Source organism: Protopterus annectens, chromosome 13.part0 (assembly GCF_019279795.1).
Source record: "Protopterus annectens isolate FY-2018-M chromosome 13.part0, PAN1.0, whole genome shotgun sequence".
In the NCBI taxonomy this organism is placed as follows: Eukaryota; Metazoa; Chordata; order Ceratodontiformes; family Protopteridae; genus Protopterus; species Protopterus annectens.
The window spans coordinates 1,362,584,134-1,362,604,139 of NC_056747.1; positions in this window are offsets into that span (position 1 = coordinate 1,362,584,134).

Genomic DNA, 20,006 nt, shown 5'->3' on the forward strand with positions numbered 1-20,006 from the left:
CAGTGTTACAGCTCTGCTTGCTAGGATGTTTAGTCCCACCGCTTGTTACAACATATCCAAAAAGGAGAACCTTCTTAGATTGCTCACTCCAATGTGAACAACTGCCATTTAATAATTACTTTTAATCTTTTTAATTTAGTTGGGTTATCCCTAATGTTAGCCTCTGACAGGTACCTAACACTATTATACCTTACTGACAAAGTCCAGTGAAATGTGCGTCTGTTAAATACACAGTTGGGTCAGTATGGATGCATGCTTTGGAAGGATACCAAGTCACAAAAGCTAAATTACGGGCTTTTAAGCCTAGCTTATTTGAACTTTAAACACTGCCATTTTGTTACTAAAGACTCTCCCACTGTCATGAGCTACATGGAATGCCATGATGACACTTTGAAGTTCAAAGAAAAGTTATGCAACTTTCTGACAAAATGAAACAAAACTTCACTTTCATATGTTTCTGCTACTGGAAAGCCATCGATTTTTCAAGTCTTGACAAAACTGGGAAGGAAAGAGAAATAGGTCAGATATGCTTAAGGATAGCAAAAAAGATGATACTGGAAGGGGAAATAATCATTAATTCTCTGCAAATATTCAGTTCAAAAACAGCTGGCTAAGAAACAGACTGCAAACGTAGGCAAGAAGATAGGAAAAGCAATTTACCAGTCATTTTTAGGAAATGCATGCTGCAACTCTGCCATCATGCAGCATAACCAGTGTTTCAAAACGTTAGCATGTAGTCGTTTACCAGAAGTGAAGTGAGGGAGAGTGTTGGTTATACATGTATCCATGTGCTCAAAGGGGCAGATGAAAAACAAAGCAGCAGAATTGAAAACATCTGTAAGTACATCTGGTGAGCTTCCCCCCCACTCGAGGTTATGAAACGTTTCTGAACGATACTTCACTGTCCCACCACGTCTCCTGATTTACTCCAAGAAGCCACTGCAGTTATTTAAGAAACAATCTTATTAACACATTGGGGGGACTATTTTATGCCCAGTAAATGTGGGGGGGGGGGGGGTTCATGCATTTTTAAATGAGAGAAGAAATTTTTGAGAAAAAATGAAGACAAAGGCGTTATAAGTTTCCGAACACTATTTTGACAGCTCGGCTCCTCTTAACTAGAAGAAATGAGGACAGGGTCTGACACCGTTATATTTTGTTTTTATTTGACTTTGTTAACTGGGTAGTCGGGGTGCTCCAGTGACCATTTTCAGCCAAGTTCAAAGCCACAAGTAATGTAAAATCACAGAGATATAATCAAATTATTGCAATTTTGAATGAAAGTAAAATAGTGAATAAATAGAAAAGTGTACATTCTAAAGAAATATATTTGCAGTACTTTTCAGGTTATACTTATTAAAAAAATATTAAAAATGTTTACAGTGACTAAAAAAGGTCTGTAATCTAAAGGAATATATTTGTAGCATTTTTCATATTCACAAGTAGTGAATTTTAACATCTCCTCTACAGTTGGGCGAGGTGAAATTCTATGTGCATTAGTAGGATGAAGAAAAAAAGCTGAAGAAAACAATACTGATTGCAGTTTTCCCTACGAAATAAATGCAGGTGAGCTTTCTAAGTGTGTGCTGGTAATAAGTAAAGTTCAGAGCACACACCTCCAGCTTCTTCTGGGAGATGTCTCCCCTCTTCAAATGCGACTGTGGATCTTGTATATATAAGTTTGGGGATGTGGGTGGATTTCCCCTACATCAGGGGGTGCAAGGGAGTCTTTAAAGTTAATTTTTTACCTTTCTGTGCTTCATGCATTATTTTTCAGCCTTTCAGAGGTTCCACATTGTGAAGATCGGCTTTTCAAAGTAGAGCTGATATTACCAAGGGCTGTACACTTCAGCATTGCAGACAGTGTAATAAGTGGCAACAAATGACTGAAATAGTTAACTTCTCAAGGATGTAAGAAATAATAGCATAACAGATTAGCATGAAAAGGATGAAGAGAAGAAAGAACAAAAGACAAGAAAAGAAGAACAGGAAGATGGCAGGACAGAGGGCTCATACAGGTTTATTAGATTTACATGGAATCGATTATTTAAAGTGATCGAAGAGGCAGAAGCATGATTGTTACACTGTATTCATTTACAATAGCAGGTCGCAGGATCACCTGACTACAGGTAATCACATATTCATTTACAATATCAGGTCGCGGGATCACCTGACTACAGGTAATCATGTATTAATTTACAATATCAGGTCGCGGGATCACCTGACTACAGGTAATCACGTATTCATTTATAACATAAGGTCGACAGATCACCTGACTACAGGTAATTATGTATTCATTTATAACATCAGGTCAAGGGATCACCTGGCTACAGGTAAACACGTATTCATTTACAATATCAGGTCAAGGGATCACCTGACTACAGGTAATCACGTATTCATTTACAATATCAGGTCAGGGATCACCTGACTACAGGTAATCATGTATTCATTTACAATATCAGGTCAAGGGATCACCTGACTACAGGTAATCACGTATTCATTTATAACATCAGGTCGAGGGATCACCTGACTACAAGTAATCACGTATTCATTTATAACATCAGTTTGAGGGATCACCTGACTACAGGTAATCATGTATTAATTTACAATATCAGGTCACAGGATCACCTGACTACAGGTAATCACGTATTCATTTATAACATAAGGTCGACAGATCACCTGACTACAGGTAATTATGTATTCATTTATAACATCAGGTCAAGGGATCACCTGGCTACAGGTAAACACGTATTCATTTACAATATCAGGTCGAGGGATCACCTGACTACAGCTAATCACGTATTCATTTACAATATCAGGTCAGGGATCACCTGACTACAGATAATCACGTATTCATTTATAACATCACGTTGAGGGATTACCTGACTACAGGTAATCACGTATTCATTTATAACATCAGGTCGAGGGATCACCTGACTACAAGTAATCACGTATTCATTTATAACATCAGGTCGAGGGATCACCTGACTACAGGTAATTATGTATTCATTTACAATATCAGCTCGAGGGATCACCTGACTACAGGTAATTATGTATTCATTTATAACATCAGGTCGAGGGATCACCTGACTACAGGTAATTATGTATTCATTTACAATATCAGGTTGCGGGATCACCTGACTACAAGTAATCACGTATTCATTGACAACATCAGGTCAAGGGATCACCTGACTACAGGTAATTATGTATTCATTTACAATATCAGGTCGAGGGATCACCTGACTACAGGTAATTATGTATTCATTTATAACATCAGATCGAGGGATCACCTGACTACAGGTAATTATGTATTCATTTATAACATCAGGTCGAGGGATCACCTGACTACAGGTAATTATGTATTCATTTATAACATCAGGTCGAGGGATCCCCTGACTACAGGTAATTATGTATTCATTTATAACATCAGGTCGAGGGATCACCTGACTACAGGTAATTATCTATTCATTTACAACATCAGGTCGAGGGATCACCTGACTATAGGCAATCATGTATTCATTTACAATATCAAGTCGAAGGACCACCTAACTACAGGTAATCATGTATTCATTTACAATATCAGGTCAAGGGATCATCTGACTACAGGTAATCATGAATTTATTTACAATATCAGGTCAAGGGATCACCTGACTACAGATAATCATGTATTCATTTACAAAATCAGGTTGAGGGATCACCTGACTACAGGTAATCATGTATTCATTTACAATATCAGGTCGAGGGATCACCTGACTACAGATAATCATGTATTCATTTACAAAATCAGGTTGAGGGATCACCTGACTACAGGTAATCATGTATTCATTTACAATATCAGGTCGATGGATCACCTGACTACAGGTAATCATATATTCATTTACAATATCAGGTCAAGGGATCACCTGACTACAGGTAATCATGTATTCCTTTACAATATCAGGTTGAGGGATCACCTGACTACAGGTAATCATGTATTCATTTACAATATCAGGTCAAGGGATCACCTGACTACAGGTAATCATGTATTCATTTACAATATCAGGTTGAGGGATCACCTGATTACAGGTAATCATGTATTCATTTACAATATCAGGTCAAGGTATCACCTGACTACAGGTAATTATGTATTCATTTACAATATCACGTACAGGGATCATTTGACTACAGGTAATCATGTATTCATTTACAATATCAGGTCAAGGGATCACCTGACTACAGGTAATCATGTATTAATTTATAATATCATGTAGAGGGATCACTTGACTACAGGTAATCGTGTATTCATTTACAATATCAGGTAGAGGAATCATCTGACTACAGGTAATCATATACAATATCAGGTTGAGGGATCACCTGACTACAGGTAATTATGTACTAAATTATGGAGAAGTATACAGTGTGAAAAGGGTGAAATGAGGATGAGGATGGGAAACAGTCCCACTTGTTAATGTTAAATAGCTATGTTCTCTGTTTATCACTAAAGACCTCGTCTTTTGGTTCACTTCGGTGTTCCTCAGGTAGACTGAGTAACTTACCTGTGGGAGAGAGAGTGTGTCAAATCTAAAGTTACCCATAGCTACCAGCACCTCAGGTAGTCTGCTGTAGGGCTGTCATCTGTCAGTCAGCAAATCAGGGTTTCTGTCAGGAAATCCAGCTAAGGTGAGCACTTATGAGTGGACTTATTAGTCCACTCTAGAATGTAATAACTGTCTATAACTCATGAATATTCTACATCTCCTTACTATCCTACTCCTCTTACATTTAAAATAAATTAGAAAGAATAAGTTAGAATGCTCTTATTTTGAATGTATATTTTGCTTCATTGTTTAGTTAAGTGTTTTGTAACCTGTGTTTTGGAGCTTTTCTCCCCGGGCCTCCGCTGAAAATGGACATGCATCCAGTCGGATCCTCCCGGTCAACAAATGTAAAATAAAATAAATAAAAAAAATAAAATTATGAGGTATTTTGAGTGATTCTGAGAGGCAATGCATTTCTGCAATAATTTTTCTGATTCAGTTTACTTTTTCACTTTGATTTTCCATTTGTATTCAAGTTGTGTTTTCACAGCAGTCTTGTTTTTTTAACAGGCATCCTTGGAAGTGTGACAGCAGGTGAATAAACTGACCAAATCATCCTGTTCATGTTACATCTGCGCAGAGGTTGAGAAAGCTCCAAAAGGCAAAAAGTGTAAGCCTTCTTTTTTTATAAAGTTAAAGCAGTGTTATCTGTTCCCCTGTTACATTTTTTTTTATCTTTAGTGGAAATATTATTGCAACTATGAGAAAAAAAATGAATTCATTATTCATGAAAATTGTAAATGACATATCACAGCAAATAGTCCTCATCTTATCATATCAGCCTGACTTTTTTAGACTTCCATGATCCCTGCAGCACCCTTAACAGATCCCCAGCCTGGCGGCCCCAACTCTGAGTAGCCAAAAGAAAAAAAAAAGTTCTTCTTGACTCCTTAAGTCCAGAAGCTGCTTATTAAAATTAACTAACAGTTTGCTACAGTTACTACACACTCACCTCACACTCTAATCGCTAAAACATGCCTGCTCTATCTGTGCCCCCTGCCAACTTTCGCTGAGGCAGTCAACCTCTTTGTGCCACAGACATTGCAGCTCTGTCCCATGCTTACCTAGTGTAATAGTTTCAACAAACATTCCCAAAAGGATGACAATATTTTAACGTGGACAAGTTGAACATCTTTTGTCACCTGCTGCACTTGGCACATTCTTCACTCCTCAGGACTGTCACTAGAGGGATCATTAACTCTGGAACACAAACAATGCATATTTACTTACTGAAATTGGTGGGCAATGGCCAAGGCTTTTGTCTGGCTTCTGACTGAAAGGTGACCCCTCTTGGCCTTACCCCAAGAGGCACCTGTAAATTGCACGGCGCACACCTCCAGCTCAGTCAGCTTCCTGTATTAATTACGGCACAGAAAACAACTTCCTGGTGCTCTCACACCTTATCAAAAAACACAGGGCACACTACATAAAAAGTGAGCACCCAAAACAATGGCATCTCAGTTCACTTTTAATTTTAATATAGTTACCCTCCACAGAGTCCCTGGAGTCCTGCATGGGGTTTATCAAGTATGGAGAAGAAACACTGGTATGTTCAGCTTGGAATTTCTGCTGTGGTGAGCATACCAGTGTTTCTTCTGCATATTTTTGACTGTTTTCTCTGGAGGCTCATAGCGTGGTGTGGTTTTGTTTTTTCTGTTCGGTTTATCAAGTATATTTTACTGGCCTTCTTTTCTGGGTTTTTATGGAAGCACTCATGTTCATTGTGGGGTGGGGGGTGCTGAAGGACTGAGGTTCTTGGCAACTCATAACCCAACTGATGCGGACAGAAGGCAGCACAGGACCATGTTTACTGCAACTAAAAAAAAAAGAAAGAGAGGTGCATGCAGCCCCTATAATGCATCCTTTTAGACATTTATTCTACTTCGGGTTGCCACCTTTTCAAATGGCTAAAGTGTGACATTTCCGGGACAAACATCGGATTTTACAGGCCAACACATACCCACGGTCAGTACAAAGGATATAACTTAACTTTTTTTGCCCAAATAATAGCTTATTCTTGTAGCATCTGCTTCTTATAATATTTAGGTATCTTAGATACAGACTGTTTTATGCAACTATTACATACAATATAGGACATAATGATGTCCTACAATCTCAGGACATTTGCCATTTAGGACACAGCTGCCCAAAGAGGGACTGTCCCTCGCAAAGTGGGACAGGGGGTGACCCTAATTCTACTACGTACGTGCTCAAAGACATTATGAAACGCTCCACGGTCCGGAAGCTGCGCCCCTACCTGGCTGGAGCCCCAATAGTGCTGGACCTAAATCATTTAGTTTTATAACTTTCTTTTCCTTGGCAACCACGATGTACAGTAGATAAAGCTTGTTATGAGTCAAATCCCGCAGCGAAAGAAAGTTCAATTTACTGTTGGTACTTTGCAGTAAAGTTTATTTCGACCGGTTCCAACTTCCTTGCTTCATATATAAGCTAGTCAAACGAAATAATACCCAAGGAGCTTGCTTTCAGTCGGGACAGGGACCAGACGTGTATGGAAAGAGTACGTGCCAAATACCGGCACCAAATCCTTCACGACCCGTATCCGAACCACATACGAACCCCGAAGAATTGTTCTTCCCTCACCGTTCCAAAAGGAAACCGAAACTGTGGTGTGCCGCATGCGCACCAGTGCCTCAAAAAATCTGGACAAAGCCTAAAATGAAGGGGGGGGCATAGGGACAGATCTTTACTGCTCTTACAAACTTAGACAGTTGATAGAATAACAGGTTTTGCACTAGCATTAATTTTCTGAAGGATGCCGAGTCTTAAACTCAAATGTTTGTCATTATTTAATGACTTCAATCCTCAGCCATTTGCCAGAAAGGGACAGATTTTAGGAGGAACACACCAAAAATATAAGGCAAAAATCTGGACATTCTACAGATATCTGTACAGTTGAGGGGTAGCTGATCACCAAGTGCAACTTAGTTCACATGGCATTCCCAGCCCCCGACACCCCCCCCCCCCCCCCCCCCCCCCGCAGGAAGGGGGATCCCACAGAAAAGAAAACCGCATTACACTTTGTGGGATTTTTTCAGTTTTCTTTTTCGTTACATAGCCTGTCTTTACCACTATATCTTAGCTTGCACCATGGCTCCTGCTTGTTCCTTCAGTCCAAGAGTAGCAAACGAACTGCAAGGTATTGCACAGCTGATCGAGTCCCGAGTTCAGTTACGGCTCTCCCGAAAGTGCAAGACTGAGCTGCAAATTGCAAATATTAACAGAAAAGTGCTTCGCTCTTCAAGGATATTAATTTCGTTCAGTTTTCCTGTATCAGCCTGATGATGGCGATGATGCGCGCAAAGTTTTCAATTGTGCCTGCCCTCTTCTGCTTCTTGAGCTTTGTGTGCCCTGTGCCCTGTGACTGGCTTAAACACCAGAGCGGTTATATCAGGCAAGCGCGACAACTCTTGAATGAAGAGGTAAGTGCAAGGTTCGAATACAGTAAGGGGCGTCTGCTAAGCTAATTAGATTTGCAGTTACTTTGTTTAACAAATAATAACACTGTGCACTGGGCTAACACTGCTACGACTGCAGTCTAGTTCATTGGGGTCAGTATAAATGAGTTAGATTAATTGCATATAAAGATTGCTTTATACAGTACCTTTCAATTGTCTTCTGATTTTTAGTGCCGTTCTTAACTTTGGCACCTGTTGCTATATTCTGTGATATGCTTGTACAAATAAGGACAGACATATTTACAGTTGCGGACTTTGTGTGCGTGTTTATAAGAAATGCATATTATTTACATTAAAACAGTTTGTCACTTGTTTAAGTGAACAGTATATGTATGTAAAAAGTGTCATCATTTTGGAGATTTAAGCCATGATTCTTAAGGTAGGACACTGAAACCTACGATATACATGATTCACACCGGATGACAGCATTGGTTGGCTTCTTAATTTATTACATGCACATTACTGTTATTTTCGTGTTTTAAGCTTTTCATTTATGTTTTTTCTCTCTCTTGCTGTTTTAGTACAGATTTGAGAATAACATAAATACAATATGTAATTATCCAGTAATTATCTAAAGCCAAACAACCTTGCTGTATGTGTATTGCTTCGTAACATTTATTGTTATTAACAACTTGTTACACCTTTTACAGAATGTTTCCCTGGTAAACAAACTTAATAGTCAAGCACTTTACATTAGTGTTGACTTGTAATATGACACTGAAGATACCCGATTATGTAATTCTAGCACTCTGCAGCACATGGGTGTGTCTTTTTTTATTCTTTTCTGTTTTATTTTTTTTATTTTTTGGGAGGTCGGTACTTATTTATTCATTCATTTGTTCGTTCTGTTGATACCATTGACTCTGGCAGACTGGCACCAGTACCTACATTTGTAAATCCCCATAACAGAAAGGATGTGATCATACAGATAGCCATGACCACACAGCTGATTGTCCTGACACTCTGTATATGTCTCCTGTGGATATATAGGCACTTGCAGAAAACACTGAGCACCAGTGGGGTTCAATGTTTGTGAACATACAAAAGTGGAAGATCACTAAAGTGGCCAGATGGACCACTTAGAATGTCAATCTGAGCCAGAGATAGAGTGCTGCACCCTTCCCCTGAAAACAGGTAGACATCAGCATATATGGCAACCCCTCCTTTTTTGATGGAGAATAGAAATAAGGACTGTAGAGTAAGAGAGGACAGTTCTTTACTGCATTCAAGTGGAATTCTGTTTCTCTACCAGCTCCCCACAAGCAAATGATAGTGCAAGTGTTACTTGCCTATCAACAGCTCACTGGTACTTCATAATAGTTCTATGACCCTCCCACCGACTACAAAGGTTCTTATTAGGTTTGTTTCATTATTCTGGTAAGTTATTTATAATTTATGATAAATATTGCTTTTTATTCTTTTCTAGGGAGGAAAAGTAATCCAGGAGTCATGTTTCCCTAAATGGAAAACGTTCACATTTCCTGAAAAGGTCTTCGTGAATGCAAACAACCTTCAGGTATGCCATTGTTTCTCATATTTATTGTGCATGTATGTGTTAGCTTTATGCCACTATAGCAGCTTTTAAATGATTACCACTAATTCTTTGGATCTCATACTAAAGATGTGATTTTTTTTTTATAAACTGATATACTGTATGTTAGCCTACATACTTTGTTGATATTGTAAATATACTCTGGTCTACTTCTAAATTTCGAACTTTCACAAGTTTGAATTTGTTATGGTTAAGACTATAAGATTAAAATTTTGAAACTTCAAATCATTTAAATGGAGATTGACGTACAGAGCGGTATATTTAACATTTTCCTCGCTGTAGTGTGATCTTTGAGCTGGTATATTTAATTAGCAGGGGGTGTGGGGGTGCAGGGAGGCCTGCCCCTGCAAAAAATATAAAATATATTTTTTTGTTTTTATTTTTTTTATTTAAATTTCAAACTTTCACAAGTTCGATCTTATGGTCTCGACCATAAGAAATTCAAACTTGTGAAAGTTCGAAATTTAAAAGTAGACCCATATACTCTTGTCCTTTGTAGACTTGAACGATTTATTTTGAAGTCTATTTTTTCTCCTTATGTCACAGCAGAAAAAGGCTGCTTTCTCACATTAGTTTGCTTGGTCACTGAAATGAATATGTTTTTGCTTCTTGAACCCCATAATTACCTTTTTAGTTGCCCACCAGTACTGGGATTATTTTGTTCTTACCTACCCTTGATTAGCAGCCCAGATTTTGGAGGGTCACTCCGAGAGGCAGAAGAGAAGTGGCAGATGTCCCACTCACCCTTTGGGAGGAAGGGAACCACTTCTTAGGCAGTGATGCATAAAAACGTTTGAGAGTCGGTACATGGCAACACTCACATAACAAGGTGTTGATAATAGGCATGCCACAGTATATCGTAACTTCCTTAAATAGACTTTTTATATAAACACAGATAGAGGGAGAGGGAGCTATGGCTAGTGTAAGAAGAAATACTCCCAGTCTCACTCTCTATATGCCAGACGACCCTTGGGCCATCCAAGGTATCCCCCTCCAGCTGAAAGGGGGAGAACAGAAAGTGTCCCTATCTGTCTGCAGATTCTGTAAGAGTCAGGAGGCTGGCATGAGACCTGGAAGCAAAATCAAATGAAAAATAATCTGTATGTTAGGTTTACTATTTGGAGCCTTTAATGAATATGTGTTGTTTATGTTCACTCAAAAGGCAGATATATATATATATATATATATATTTTTTTTTTTTTTTTTTAATAAATGTTTTCTATTACAGCTCAGTGAAGTGGGTGAAATTTTACATGAAGTGTTACATGACTTGAACAAGATCTACAAACGAAAGCTGAATTCTGTCTGGAGTAAGAAGAAAGTGGAGAACTTCCGTTCAGTTCTGTACCGTGCAAGTGAGGAACTCCGGAAATATGTAAGTAGTAACAGCTACTAAATGATTCTGAAGGCCTAATTGTGTGGTCTTTGAAATTAAAAAAAAAAAAATTAATTATATGAATGCATAGTCCATGGAGCATCTGGTTTGCTGCAGAATGTAAGATTAATAATGAAGGTTCTAAAATAACATAAGGGGTAACACTCCATGCTTTCTTTCCTTACTCATGTCATACACAGCTGCATTTGATCCAATGGTTGTGCAAGAAGGGGACAATATTGGTCAGATTCTGCCTGTCAGATCAGGAATTGGAATAGAAGCCAATTGAAATCAGGAGTGGGATCGTTGCTAGGGAAGGGTGACAGGAGTGGGATCATTGCTAGGGGAGGGTGACAGAATTGAGATCATTGCTAGGGAATGGTGACAGGTGTGGGATTGTTGCTAGGGAAGGGTGACAGGTGGAAGCTGTCATGCCAAACAGTCAGTGCTTGTTTCCTGAGTAGCCAATAGAGATAGAGAAATAGGGAGGGAATGGGATTGGGTATATGTTATGACACGATACCCAAAGAAGAACATGATACGATACCCAAAGATGAACATGACACGATACCCAAAGAAGAACATGATACGATACCCAAAGATGAACATGATACGATACCCAAAGAAGAACATGACACGATACCCAAAGAAGAACATGATACGATACCCAAAGAAGAACATGGTACGATACCCAAAGAAGAACATGATACGATACCCAAAGAAGAACATGATACGATACCCAAAGAAGAACATGACACGATACCCAAAGAAGAACACCCAAAGAAGAACATGATACGATACCCAAAGATGAACATGATACGATACCCAAAGATGAACATGACACGATACCCAAAGATGAACATGACACGATACCCAAAGAAGAACATGGTACGATACCCAAAGAAGAACATGATACGATACCCAAAGAAGAACATGATACGATACCCAAAGAAGAACATGATACGATACCCAAAGAAGAACATGATACGATACCCAAAGAAGAACATGATACGATACCCAAAGAAGAACATGATACGATACCCAAAGAAGAACATGATACGATACCCAAAGAAGAACATGATACGATACCCAAAGAAGAACATGATATGATATCCAAAGAAGAACATGATATGATACCCAAAGATGAACATGATACGATACCCAAAGAAGAACATGATACGATATCCAAAGAAGAACATGATACGATACCCAAAGAAGAACATGATACGATACCCAAAGAAGAACATGATACGATACCCAAAGAAGAACATGATACGATACCCAAAGAAGAACATGATACGATACTCAAAGATGAACATGATATGATACCCAAAGAAGAACAAGATGAAAGTAAGACATCAGCAGGTTTGACTGCCAGAAGTGTCATAAATTGTGCCATACCATAATGTTTGTGTCATGTGCTGCCAAATCCATTGTCATTGAGGGATAAAGCCTTATGACCAGGAACCCCAACTTTAACTAGTAATTCTGTTAGAGCTGTTATGGGGGAGAATAGAAATGATGAAGCGTAGCCTGCTTATCAGTTCTTGGAGGGAAGATGGGGAGCATATCTGTGTGTATATACACTCTGGTTGAACTCCAGGAGAAAAACAGGGCTCACACAGGGAGGCAAGGTCAGTTGATTACACAGTATACAGTGCAATACATACACATCACTAAAACCAATCAGATACCAGCCCCTTGGGTGTGACCAGGAAGGTGCAGGGAAGCTACCACTCCTAGCTAGCTCAGCCCTTGCCCCAGGAATAAATGAGTTGTAGGCTCTCACACAGGAGGAATAATTGGATTTATGGAGTGGCTGGGAGAACAGATCTCAGTGGTCAGCTCCAGGAACCTGGTGAAAAAAATAATACTCATGCCATGAGCCTTGATAAGTAAAGTAGAAGGAGAAAAGAGTCCTTTGTGCTTGGCCAGTGTAAGACTACTCATCTACCAGAGCTGTAGCATCATGGGTGATAATCTGATGAACATAGAGAGGTGGGAGAGGGGCATGTACCCCTCCCCCCCACTGTCTGAAATGGTAAGATTTCCCAACACATAAAAAAACTGTTGTATTCATTCTGATGTATCCCATCTGTTTTTTTAATGTATATAATTTACCTCTCCCACAATTTACATCTAAAAACTTTCTTATCAGTGACGACAGCATCATGTTATTATTAATAAAAATTACAAAATGTGAGGTGGGCAGCGTATATAACAAGTAAGCAATAGAGTCAGAAGACATGCTGAGTTAGTTTGCAAAGCCAGAATGGCCCAGTGTACAAGAGAGCAGAGAGTACTTAAAAGTAAAATGTCCATCAGAAAGTATTAGCAGGTGCACATCATATGTTTATTTGCACACAGCAGCCCACAGTGTCACTTCTTGAAATTATGTCCTGATATTGAGAGGGTGCAAGGAGGAGGCCAGACTGCCCCCCACCCCCACCATGTGTTCAGCTCCAGCAGAATGGCAGAGAGGGTTGACAGACAGGTACTTAAGTCACATGCAGTTCATGGCAGTTCATCAGTTGATGTAAAGATATAGAAAGACACCTGTGTGTAGCAGAATGAAATTTCAATATTCTTTGTTCCCATGTTTGAAGGTTCTCACACAGGCCACACAAAGTCCACGGCCTGTGTTACTCCAAGGAAGCCCACCAGGAAGGAATGACTTCCAGTGTACCACTTGGGACTGGGCATGGTGGAAAAGAGAAGTACAATGTCGGGTGGGTATATGAAAATTAGTTTTTGTCCTTATAATTAAAAAGTAACATCACTGATGGGGGAAGGGTGGATGTACTGCTTTTCACCATTTTATTCTATTTATTTATTTTAAGGCTGTTCTTTGGCTACAACCCCTTTTCACTAAAGTAAAACATGCACAGACCATAAATTACAAAATTCAAACATTGTGTTAAAATTGTACTTCTACTATAGGTAAAATAGAAGCGATCGCAAGACATAACATCAACATAACTAATGCTAACGGCCTATGACTACTACACTACATACGTACATGACATTATTCTGTAGCGATAATGTTACATAAGAAATGCATCTGTTTATACCTGTAATTAGAAGAGTGTTGGTATAAAAACCTAGGAGCTGTATGCAAAGTATTTTTACTAGCTATCAGGTTAAACATATTCAATTAAGTACTACATACAGTATAACATAATGTAGCAGTGGTAGGTGACTACTTGCCTGGATATGTTTATCAAAGTAAGCAATTCATTGTTTTTAGTTGTGCTAAACATGAGGTGACAGAGATCAATGAAGGTGAAATGTTTGTGATAAGATATTTAGTACTGTGTTACAGAGGCTTATGTTTTGAAGCAGGAAAGAAATTACATCAGTCTGTAGATTAAAATCATATACAAATAATGGAGTTTTATGTTCTATGTTATAGCTAGCTTACTAACCAGTGGTCTATGTTAGGTTAGGAGTATAGTAAGTATAAAAGTAGACTGGTGATGAACTATAGGTGAAATAATGTAGTTATACAAAATCATCTGGTTTTATGCTGAATAAATCCTGCATCACTAATACTTTGCTGGATACATGCATTAAACTGCTTTTTACCAGCGCTGGTCATATTTGAAAACCACATCACGTTACGCTTTAACATTTGTAAATAATCTGATGAAGGTGTAAGTGGCTGTATGTATCTGGAGCCTGAATACAGAGGAAGTAAACACATCGAGGAAGAAAATGCTGCATTGTTCTTAACTGTTCATCATTTTTTGTTTTACAGTTAGACAGAGAAACATCATCAAACATCCATTCCTCAGAATGCACTGAGAAAGAAGATGAGATGTCTGGAAACGATAGTTTAACAAGAGGTAGTGAACTGTTATACCCCAGCAAACTGAAGCTGAAATCCTACTTCAGAGAACTGAAACACTACCTAATAAAACAGGTAAAGTGTTCATTTATTTTTATTTATATATTAAGAGCACTTTCACTTTGAAGTTTCTGTATCTAAAAATAAATCAATTAAATAAATAAGAAAATAGATAAATAAAACATGTAGACAATGAGGGCATAGAGGGAGAGAAAGCTGGAAACTGCTTAATCTTAAAATCACTCATCACAGCTGAGCTGTCTTGTTAATTCCTGTAAAAATATCTTTTTAGTTTTCATAAGCTACTGAAGTGCGGCTCTGTAGAGAATTGTTATGCTGTTTCTTACACACTTGCTTACTCTTAAATTATCCATCTGAAATAGCTTCATGCTTATTCTAATTTGGTGGGTTTAAAATGTTATCACTTGGAATTGGCTGCCTACTTATTCACCCTCTCAAGCACAGACTGGTCTTCTGAGCAGGATGAAATCCAGGTGTCTGACATCCTGGATAAGTAAAGAGTTTTTTAACCCTACTGAGGACAGATTGTGTGTTAACTCTTGCCTGTTGCTGAAGCCCTCTCCTGATATGAAGTATTAACTTTGCACTGGACTCTGCTGAAGTCAGTCAGCCTCATGTTTGTGACATACCACCTCCAAGCTATGGCAGAAGCCAAAGAGTTGAACTTTGTCCCCTGCAGCACCTTTGTAATGCATGCTAACTCTAGCCCTGCCTGTACTCCTATCTGTTCCTTACCACAATGAAAGACAAAAACAATCACCAAAAGCACTAACACACATGCACAACACTACACATATCCCCTTACCTAAGTCTTACTTTAACCTAGAACCATTAATAGTCTCACACACACTTCCGCCCCAAAACCCACATTCATCTCCAGAAATCTATTTTCCTGCTTTCGAAATTTTCACAGCTGAAGCAAACATGTATTTGAACATATAGAAACTGGCTTTCCCCATGCAAAAAAAAAAAAACCTTTAAAGAACATCAGTATTCAACATTTACTGTTTTCCTGTATTTTTTCATAATGCCAAGGCTCACTCTTACAAATCTTGGAATTAAAACAGGAAGCCCATCTTTCAACATTTTAGCTGTGAAAAGCTGCGCTGTTTTACTTTATAGGAACAAGTAGATAGAGAGCAATGTAGATTATGATCACAGAGGTACACTTCAGAGTGCCTGTTCCCAGGAGAAAAATCACACAGAACGTTTCACAACAGGTTCTGTGCAGTAACAGTATGTCATTGTATAATTGGTTATATATCTGGTGTCCTTCCTGTGGGATCCAGTACATTTTAGCATTTTATACTGGCTATAGCTTTTGCTGCCCCATAGAGACCTTTTGAGACAGAATCCATTCGGTTGACATTTCAACATAACTAACATTTTAGTCCAAAAATCAGGTCTTATTAAAGTGTCTCTCCTCAATGCCAGAAATCTAAAAAATAAACTGCCTGATCTTGAAGCTCTCCTACATTTAAAAAATAAATAAAAAACATCATCACCTGCATAGTTCCTGAAATGTGATTTAAATATAAAGAAAGTACCCCCCCCCCATACAAGGTGCTGTGTCCTTTTAACACCTTCAAACCCAATGGCAACTTTGCTGGGGTCTCCATATTTATGAAGGAACATATTTCCTCCAGTCAGATAACTAGAGGCCCACAAACTGAACTTACTCAACTGCAGATCACATTGGATGACTTTAACTACACTTTAATAAACTGGGAGTCCTACACATCCAGTGTAGGATATGCCCAAGCATTCCTAGATGTAATAAAAATTCCCTTGAGCAGTTGGTAGAAAAAAAACACTAGAGGACAAAGTGTTCTTAACCTGTTTCTTACAAATATGGCTGCCTTTTTCACTACTCCTCTGGTATTTCTTTTCACAATAAAATCTGGCTATAAACTTATAAACTTGTAACCTTCTCCTTTAAGCCCCCAAAAGCTCCTACAGCAAACTGCATTTAATTTAAGGACAACAAACATGACAACTTCATCTTAGTCTGCAACAAAATTTCATAATTGACTTATGACTGCACCTCCGCTGATCTTACTACAGCAGTAAGCTTCACTAAGGAATCATCTATCCATTTAGAAAAATGCATAAAGCCATCTGTCCATATCAGAACTAAATCTCATGGGAAATTCAAAAACAAGCCACTCCAGTGGTCCACAGCTATAAATAAACTATATAACGAAAGAAAAACTCATTAAATTATTCATTAGATCGAAAACCTCTCTTCTCAAGGATTATTTCAAACAAAATGAAAAACCAAACAAAAAAACCAAGAATGAAAAAACACAGCCCAGCAGTTCAGGACCCGTAATTAGCAGCAAAATGCTTGTTTCAATAAAGACTGTTTGTTTCAAAGACCTTTCGGCCATTGCCAGTAATTTTTCCTTGTTTGGAATAAGTTGGACTAAGTAGCTGCTAATTACAGGTCCTGAACTGCTGGGCTGTGTTTTTTCATTATTTCAAACAAATTACAAAAAAATGAAGAACACTATCGGGCCCTCTAAAGGAATCCATGAACTTAGGCTGGAATCTGAAGGAAAAGATAATTACAAGTCTTTCTTTAGGTACATTAGAAAACTAAAAAAAATCCTATGTTGCTTTGAACTTATCTATAGTGATGCTTCCTAGTCTGACCCAACAGATATTGCCAGCATCCTTGCAAATACAGTCAGTGCCACTTTCACCCTCCATGACTTCTGTTCAAAGCCCCAAAACTGTGAATCCCTTACTCCCTCAGTTTGCTAAGCAAGGCTGAACATACTTTTTCCATAACATTATATTGTAACATGACATCATATCTGGAAATAGTTGCAGCCTGTGGGTGGGTACTGTCATGAATGGTCATAAGACACAGTGGCCTTGGAATATCTATGAATCTTCATACTTAGGAGAAAAACTGAATGTGCAGCAGGTTTTCCCAAAATTACAACTCACCACCACTTGTAACCAGGAGCAAGCCTTCATTACATCACTTGCACTGCACTGCGGGTGAGTGACTTACAGGATTTACTTCTTCTTGCATAGTGTACTTATATACCTGTATACATATATACATGCCATCTGATATCACATGGTAAAGACACATGACACATTTGTGGCTAGGGAAACTACAATAACTGTCTTAATTCTTTCTGGCTAACTTCATTACAATATAATTGTTAGGAGCTATGTTTGTATATTAGTAGCTTTCAGCACTGTGTATGAGACATGATGTTTTCAGTGCATTAGATATAAAGTATTTAATGACTAAGAAGTGATTTAATTACATTAACACTTGAGTAATTTGCATAATACACTGTAATTTATTTTATTTATTTATCCTTTGTTAACCAGATTAGTCCTACTAATCTAGTAGCCTCTTGTTAGGGGAAATTTGGCCAAGGCATCGGGGAACTTCCCCTACTAATTTTGATAGGTGCTGTGGCATCTTTTACATCCACCTGGGCTATCACCAACTCAAGCAGATGAGGCCTCCGTTTAACATCGCATCTGATAGACAGCGCACTCAAGAGTGTAGCACCTCCTTTATGCTGTCCTGCAGTGTCAGCAATATATCTATCCAGTATGGGACTAGAACTCATAGCCTTTTGCATCAAAAACAAGTGTGCTTACCTGTTGTGCAACTGACACTGTTATGTACTTATAAGAAATAAAGTACTTCAGATCTGTGTCTCTAAAGACAAACAATTCAGGTATACCAAGTGGCAGCTCTGAAATTGTTTCTCCTTAAAATGGTCATTATTTAATATCTTAGGTTAGGGGTATACAACAAGTAATGCGTAGTTGTGTTGCTTCCAATTGCATGTCACCAGGAGGCTTTGCCAAAGGGTAAAGAAGAGAAGAGAAGAAAACAGATGATTGCTATAAACAAGCAGTTTGATTATTACAACTGCCTCTCAAAATGCAAAAACTGCTGTCTGTTTCACCATCTTGTACTTTGCATTTAATATGGTGTTTTATTGTCTTTTAGAAATACAGTCCATGTGCCTGGAAGCTCGTTCAGAGGCAGACCGACCTCATACTTCTACGGGTACACATCCTCCTCACTGAACAAATGAACAGAAAAAATCTGACATACTGACACCTTCTCCAGAAGAGACATTATTACAGTTCTGCCTCATTTAAAGCCAACACATATGTATTATTTTTATATTTGTATTTATATGACAGCTATGTTATATTGTTCATGCGGGTCATGTTAAAGTATTTAGTTTTCTAAAATATATATAAAGAAAAAAGAGAGGTACAGTGATAAAAACTGTGGAGTATAGTTATGTTACATTTTTGCTGCTATTATAGACATAACATTCCTGACAGTAAAACAACTGCAGTTTTATTGCATTCTTACAAAATATGTATTTATTACTTTTGTTCAGTGCTTTTATATAATCGGTGTACTGTATTACATTGTATGTTTACAGACTTCTTACATACATGAAGTATGTCAGATGAGCTATGCATGCTGTGGAACATATATATTAACTGTAGTATAAACCGCACACATGCAAATATGCTGTAATCCTTTATTTTTATAATATATGTGGTTTGTTTGGACACTGCTAAACATACCAATGACTATGAATAATGTGAGAAAATTAATATGAATGTATAATTTATTGTTTCATAATGAAGGTGTACATATATATATATATATTCTGTAATTTATTTATCTTTATTTATTTATTAGTATTATGTTATTACAAAGGAGAATACATATGTTGGAGTAACTTATAAATGTTTTTTTTAAGATTGTGCCAATATTTATGATTTTGATGTTGGAATGCCTTTTGGCTCCATTTATTAATAAATTTTATTTTATATAAACTGTGTAGCCTCTGAATTCTATATTTAAGGTGGGATATTAGTCAAACTGAATGGAAAGAGGGTCATTGTTCAAGACAGTCAAAGTAAAAAAAAATAAGTTGCTATAAAACGTGCGGACTGGTAATCCAGCAGGAACTATACACTGAAAAGGGAGCAGAGTTACCTCAGAAGCTTTGTCAGAAGCCAGTAACAATCCCAAGTTGAACATATCACGCTAACCCCTAGACCACTTAGGAAGTATGTAGAGAGTGTGGTAAAGGTGCATAGTAAAACTCTCCTGATGGCTGCCTGTATGATACCCATCCAGTGA